This window comes from Schistocerca cancellata, chromosome 1 (assembly GCF_023864275.1).
Source record: "Schistocerca cancellata isolate TAMUIC-IGC-003103 chromosome 1, iqSchCanc2.1, whole genome shotgun sequence".
NCBI classification, from domain to species: domain Eukaryota; kingdom Metazoa; phylum Arthropoda; class Insecta; order Orthoptera; family Acrididae; genus Schistocerca; species Schistocerca cancellata.
Window position 1 is genome coordinate 567304932 of NC_064626.1, and position 8022 is coordinate 567312953.

The 8022-nt window shown below is 41.2% G+C and overlaps 1 non-coding gene across 1 annotated transcript; it reads left to right on the forward strand.

The window, feature by feature from the left end:
- The first annotated feature begins 208 nt into the window (after positions 1-208).
- Positions 209-279, forward strand: Trnag-gcc (transfer RNA glycine (anticodon GCC)). The gene has a single exon. It is a non-coding gene; the product is annotated as a tRNA-Gly (tRNA).
- The last annotated feature ends 7743 nt before the right edge of the window (positions 280-8022 follow it).

Genomic DNA, 8022 nt, shown 5'->3' on the forward strand with positions numbered 1-8022 from the left:
ATAAAACATGACGTACCGTCAATGGTATGTATTATTCATGTAGTGTGCTCGTTATTTGCAGACGTAACATTGCCTGTCTTACGTGCAAAATAAATGCCAACAATGTTATGACTGGCACAGAGAAAGCAGCGCCAGCCCAATGACCGTGACTCAGCGTAATGCCTGTGCCAGTGACGAGACGATTTTCTTCTGAGAGCTAGTAACATCAGCATCGGTGGTTCAGTGGTAGAATGCTCGCCTGCCACGCGGGCGGCCCGGGTTCGATTCCCGGCCGATGCATAATTTTTTCTCCTATTTGTAGCTAGCTTAATATTTACTCATTAGTCCGTCCACAGTTGGTTAGAAGGAAACCTGACAGATTATACTACTACTGGCTTTTAAATGTAATTCAACAAAAGCAATGAATTTGTTTCTGTTTTATATTTATATTTTACATTTGATTGTGGCACCATATACAATCATTAACCCGGCCCCAGGGAGGTAGGCTCCCCTTCCCTATTCCTCCACTGGGGTAATTCGTGTCTGGCGTGTCCACGGCACGGAGGTGGGCATCCTATATTTCAGTAGGCCGGAGTGATAAGATGGCTGGGTTCAGGCAGGGACCCAGTCCCGTGGGGTATAACACGGAACCCATGCCCAGGGTTACAGGTGAAGACCTTAGTGGCAGCAACGGCGGAGAAGAAAGACTTCGGAACGGCGTAGCTGGCAGATGAGGCAACCTTCCTTTCTGGGGATTAAATGAGAAGGGAACCACTGCCTTGTGGTGGAGGAGAAACTCCAAAGACTAAGGGAGACAACCCCAACAGAAAATCCTTTCTTGTGTTAGGCCTAGCAAGCCAGTAGAAAAGTCTTCATATATTACTTTCAAAACAGACGAGCCTCGCGACGAACCACTCAGGATTTGACCGCACTGCATCTTCAAGTACTGGTGTGAATGATGGGAGACCTGATGATATTCATCAGTACAAGAAGATGAAACCAAATGGACGAAAAAATAACCTAAATATTGCCACCATTAATATATTAAGCCTCAATGGAAAAATGGATGAAATCACAGATGTACTAACAGAGATAAGGTGAGAAGCATTTGAGAGGAGGAGGAAAACTGTACTGGTGTGGGAATAACAGGTTTGCCAGAAATGGTGTGGCAGTGATGGTGAATAAGAATGTACAAAGCTGTATTGAAAGTGTGAGATATATATCAGACCGGATCATAAACTTAAACCTGAGATTCCAAAAAGAAACACTAAAAATTATCCAGATTTCTGCACCTCAGGTAGGATGTAGCGAAGAAGAGCAGATGGATTTTGAAAATGAGTTAGAGAACCATATAGAGAGTGCTAATATAATGATGGGAGATTTTAATGCATAGGTAGGCAAAGACAGAAAGGGATCTGAGCAAGTGTTGGGATGTTTTGGATATGGAAGCAGAAATGAAGAAGGGGAAAGACTCCTGGATTTGTGCCAGAGGAATGGAATGAAAATAGCAGACAGCTGGTTTATGAAGAGAGAAAGTTGTGTTATCTCCAGATACAGATGGGATGGCAGAACCAAGAGTGTAATTGATTATATTCTAGCAGATAGGGAATGGGGAGAGAAAGTAACAAATAGGAAGGTAATTCCAAGTATGAGTGCAGATGGAGACCATAGATTACTGATGGGACAATGGAAAATGAATCAGTGTGTAAAAAATAGAAAACAGAAGAAAGTGATAAGGATAGGGGATTGGAAACTGAAGGAGAGTGAACGTGCTGAGAAGTATAGAGAATTATTAATCACACAAAAATTTCCAAAAGAAGTTTTCTGTGATGTAGAAAAAAAAATGGAGTTTATTCAAAGGCACTTTAGTCGAAGCAGCACAAAAAGTATGTGATAGAACAACCACAGTCCAAGAAGTCAGAAGAAAAAATGGAGCATGGAGAAAGTGGTGGAAAACTAAAAATGATGAGGACCATAACAGATATATAGAGGAAAAGAAGAAGTGCAAAGAAATAGTGGAAACAGCAAAGAAAAAGGCATGGGAAGAGTTTACAAAAAAAACTTGTAGAAGATGTGAAGAGCAATAAGAAAATGTTCTATAAAATGATGAATAATAAAAGGAAGGCTTCTGAAGTACCAGTAAAGATGGAAACAGAGGATGGTACTGTGATTGAAGACCCAGGGAATATAAAAGATCTCTGGAAAGAAAATTTTAAGAAACTGTTAAACGCTGAGGTGTAGGTACTCGAGGAAACAACAAGTAATGGAGAAATTGATAGAAGTTGGGAAGCCGAATTAGGACAAATTACATGGGAAGAAATGGAAATAGTTGTGAAGAAGATGAATGGCGGTGCAGCCCCAGGACCTGATGAAGTATCAGTGGACATGATAAGAGCAGCAGATCCAGTGGGAATGCATGGCTGTATAGAGTACTATCAAGTGTGTGGAGAAATAGTACAATACCTGACGATTGGAGAAGAGGAGACATTGTTCCCCTCTTCAAAAAAGACAATAAAAGACTTTGTAAAAACTAGAGGAATGACCCTTATGAGTCATACAGCCAAGATTTTTGAAAGAATTTTACTAAATCAAATAACTGAAAAGATAGAAAAGGAACTGAGTGAAGGAAAGGAAGAAGCACAATCGACCTGATACTTTTTGTCTGTCAACTGATGGAAAGAAGTTGGGAGTATAACAAAAGGGTGATAATGGTTTTTATAGATATAGAAAAGAAATGAAGAAAATAGATATAGAAGATGGATACATTAATGTAATAAAGACAATGTACAAAGGACACAATTGTAGAATTAGAACATCATTGAGGAACTCTGAATAATTCGAAATAAGACAAGGACTTAAACAAGGAAGTTTTCTATCTCCTGCAGTTTTTAATGTTGTTATCGAGGGAATGAATTAGGCAGTTAAAGGTATAGTAAAAGGAAATGACAAAAAGATGATTTTTGCAGATGATATGGTAATATGGGGCGATAAAGAGGTAGATGTACAGTTACAACTTGATGCATGGAAGGAAATAATTTGGCTTCCCAACTTCTCTCAATTTCTCCATTATTTGTTATTTCCTCGAGTACCTGCTCGCCAGTGCTTAACAGTTTCTTAAAATGTTCTTTCCAGAGATCTTTTATATTCCCTGGGTCTTCAATCACAGTACCATCCTCTGTTTCCATCTTTACTGGTACTTCAGAAGCCTTTTATTTTTCATCATTTTATAGAACATTTTCTTATTGCTCTTCACATATTCTTCAAGTTTTTCTGTAAACTCTTCCCATGATTTTTTCTTTACTGTTTCCACTATTTCTTTGCACTTCTTCTTTTCCTCTATGTATCTTTTATGGTCCTCATCATTTTTAGTTTTCTACCATTTTGTCCATGCTTCCTTTTTTCTTCTAACTGCTTGGACTGTGGTATCATCCCACCAACTTGTCTATCTTACTTTTTCCTTTCCAGTTGTTCTATCACATACTTTTTGTGCTGCTTCGACTAATGTGTCTTTGAATAAACTCCATTCTTTTTCTACATCGCAGAAAACTTCTTTTGGAAATTTTTGTGTTACTAATTCTCTATGGATTAAAAAGAAATAAAGATAAGAGTGAAGTAATGGTATCTGGAAAAGACAAAGGGATCAACGGAAATATTACTTTGAATGGGGAACCCCTCTAAGTGGTAGACAGTTCCACTTATTTAGGGAGTGAAATATCTAGTGATGAAAGAATAACCAACGAAATTAATAGGAGGTTACAGAAGGGAAGCAATTTCTACCAAACACCTGATCTGGAATAAGGAAGCTACAGAAAAAGCAAAACTCCTTCCCTATTGTCACCTATGGAGGAGAAACATGGACAATGACAGAAAGGGACTGGAACAGACTGCAAGCAGGGGAAATGAAATTTCTCAGAGCAGTTAAGGGAAAAACAAGAATGGACAGAGTAAGGAACGTAGATATCAGAAAGAACCTTAAACAAGAAAGTATGAGAGAAGAAATTGAAAAAAAGAGATTAAGATGGTACGTGCATGATAAGAGGATGCGTGGGCAGAGACTCCCCAAAATTATGGAAGAACTAAAGATGGATGGAAAAACACCTAGAGGGCGCCCAAGAACGCGGTGGAAACCTGGAGCGAGAATATCTGGGGAAATGAGAGGTGTGACCTGGCAGCAAGTGGAGGAAGAAGTGGTGGGAGGTCCGCGCCAAAGGGAGAGGACTCGTCAGCACCCAGACCCAGCAGTAGCTGGAGCGGGATCCGGATATAGATAGATTTGTTGACAATATGCAACCGACGTTCTGGAAAACAATCATAAATTTGCGAGTCAGTTGAGAACTAAGACCAACCTATTACCTCTAGCAATGTGTTGTCATGTGCTTTCCCTGTAGTAGCTAATTCCTTTTTAATGGGTAATAAGACGTCAGCTGGTGACGTAATGCAATGCCAAGAGCGCCGGTTGACGTCAGAACATCTTGTATTTGTTAATGCGCTCCTTATAGACATAGGAAAAATCATGACATGCAGCTTCATCTGGACTTCTTTGGTCTTCTTCGCTTAACAGGGTGTTCACATATAAGTCATTGTTAGCTGCAACAGGCAGAAGAAGTGCTTTGTTGGTGATCTTACTGAGACAAACTTACGCTGCAGTATTCTTCTTCGGCACCCCAGAGTCGAAATGTCCACAGAAACAGCAAAGTGAAAAATCCGTGCAACATGTACGTTTATTTATACATTATATAAAAGCCGATTTCGAAATTTTCTTTTGTATGGGACCACATGTACAAGGTTCGTGTTCTGATTTGAAGTTCTAGATTTGCATATTTTACTGTTTGCGCCGCTTCTGCCACAATCTTTCATCGATTGCATCAATACCAGCTTGTATTGCGATGTATTGTGAAATTTCGAACATTCACGAGGGCCGCGATAAACTCGAACTGTTATAGTTAGTTGTAGGCTTAAGCTTAATTCTGCTCTCTTAAAATTTTTGAGAACACTAGGATTATCCTCATTCAAAACAATCGTTCTCTAATTTCATTGTATAATTACGTGAGAAATGGTTATTTTTTAGAATTTCTGGACGCATACAAAACTGTATCATCGTAAATTATCGTTAGGAATGTTTTGGATGCGTAGTCTATTTCGTAGCAAATTAGTGTACGTGGTTCACAGTTACTGCCAAAGACACGTCACGTCTGAACTTCATTGTATGTCAACGCAAAAAATGTGCGTTTGTCAGACTTTTCGGACGATACCGTTGTCCTTCGTACAATCTATGAGTAATTTGTAGTGATTTAGTTAATGTAGCAGATATTCTAACTAACATGTTGTTACATCTAGTTTTCCCCTTAAGAGGAATAGCCCTATATATTATCTGCATTTATAGCAAATTAACTTTGTTTTAATGTTTGCTAACAACTATAATTAACCTCAGAACGTTTTAGAAAACCAGTAATTTTTACCGCAAGTTTTTGTGTTGTCCTAACGGAAATCTACATCTACATCTACATCCATACTCCGCAAGCCATCTGACGGTGTGTGGCGGAGGGTACCTTGAGTACCTCTATCGGTTCTCCCTTCTATTCCAGTCTCGTATTGTTCGTGGAAAGAAGGATTGTCGGTATGCCTCTGTGTGGGCTCTAATCTCTCTGATTTTATCCTCATGGTCTCTTCGCGAGATATACGTAGGAGGGAGCAATATACTGCTTCACTCTTCGGTGAAGGTATGTTCTCGAAACTTTGACAAAAGCCCGTACCGAGCTACTGAGCGTCTCTCCTGTAGAGTCTTCCACTGGAGTTTATCTATCATCTCCGTAACGCTTTCGCGATTAACAAATGATCCTGTAACAAAGCGCGCTGCTCTCCGTTGGATCTTCTCTATCTCTTCTATCAACCCTATCTGGTACGGATCCCACACTGCTGAGCAGTATTCAAGCAGTGGGCGAACAAGCGTACTGTAACCTACTTCCTTTGTTTTCGGATTGCATTTCCTTGGGATTCTTCCAATGAATCTCAGTCTGGCATCTGCTTTACCGACGATCAACATTATATGATCATTCCATTTTAAATCACTCCTAATGCGTACTCCCAGATAATTTATGGTATTAACTGCTTCCAGTTGCTGACCTGCTATTTTGTAGCTAAATGATAAAGGATCTATCTTTCTGTGTATTCGCAGCACATTACACTTGTCTACATTGAGATTCAATTGCCATTCCCTGCACCATGTGTCAATTCGCTGCAGATCCTCCTGCATTTCAGTACAATTTTCCATTGTTACAACCTCTCGATACACCACAGCATCATCTGCAAAAAGCCTCAGTCAACTTCCGATGTCATCCACCAGGTCATTTATGTATATTGTGAATAGCAACGGTCCTATGACACTCCCCTGCGGCACACCTGAAATCACTCCCACTTCGGAAGACTTCTCTCCATTGAGAATGACATGCTCCGTCCTGTTATCTAGGAACTCCTCAATCCAATCACACAATTGGTCTGATAGTCCATATGCTCTTACTTTGTTCATTAAACGACTGTGGGGAACTGTATCGAACGCCTTGCGGAAGTCAAGAAACACGGCATCTACCTGGGAACCCGTGTCTATGGCCCTCAGAGTCTCGTGGACAAATAGCGCGAGCTGGGTTTCACATGACCATCTTTTTCGAAACCCATGCTGATTCCTACAGAGTAGATTTCTAGTCTCCAGAAAAGTCATTATACTCGAACACAATACGTGTTCCAAAATTCTACAACTGATCGACGTTAGAGATATAGGTCTATAGTTCTGCACATCTGTTCGACGTCCCTTCTTGAAAACGGGGATGACCTGTGCCCTTTTCCAATCCTTTGGAACGCTACGCTCTTCTAGAGACCTACGGTACACCGCTGCAAGAAGGGGGGCAAGTTCCTTCGCGTACTCTGTGTAAAATTGAACTGGTATCCCATCAGGTCCAGAGGCCTTTCCTCTTTTGAGCGATTTTAATTGTTTCTCTATCCCTCTGTCGTCTATTTCGATATCTACCATTTTGTCTCGTTTTGTGTATTTGCCTCGATTCTTACATGGAAATAGTAACTTTTTGGCTCGACAGACTAAAAGACAATCAGTGGGCTTAATTTATAATTATTTGTCCAGTGACTTGTAATACACTACTGGCCATTAAAATTGCTACACCAAGAAGAAATGCAGATGATAAACGGATATTCATTGGACAAATATATTATACTAGAACTGACATGTGATTGCATTTTCACGCAATTTCGGTGCATATATCTTGAGAAATCAGTACCCAGAACAACCTCCTGTGGCCCTAATAACGGCCTTGATACGCCTGGGCATTGAGTCAAACAGAGCTTGGATGGCGTGTACAGGTACAGCTGCCCACGCAGCTTCAACGCGATACCACAGTTCATCAAGAGTAGTGACTGGCGTATTGTGACGAGCCAGTTGCTTGGCCACCATTGACCAGACGTTTTCAATTGGTGAGAGATGTGGAGAATGTGCTGGCCAGGGCTGCAGTCGAACATTTTCTGTATCCAGAGAGGCCCGTACAGGACCTGCAACATGCTGTCGTGCCTTATCCTGCTGAAATCTAGGGTTTCACAGGGATCGAATGAAGGGTAGAGCCACGGGTCGTAACACATCTGAAATGTAACGTCCACTGTTCAAAGTGCCGTCAATGCGAACAAGAGGTGACCGAGACGTGTAACCAATGGCATCACATACCATCATGCCGGGTGATACGCCAGTATGGCGATGACGAATACACGCTTCCAATGTGCGTTCACCGCGATGACGCCAAACACGGTTGCGACCTTCAAGATGATGTAAACAGAACCTGGATTCATCCGAAAAAATGACGTTTTGCCATTCGTGCACCCAGGTTCGTCGTTGAGTACACCATCGCAGGCGCTCCTGTCTGTGATGCAGCGTCAAGGGTAACCGCAGCCATGGTCTCCGACCTGATAGTCCATGCTGCTGCAAACGTGTCGAACTGTTCGTGCAGATGGTTGTTGTCTTGCAAACGTCCACATCTGTTGTCTCAG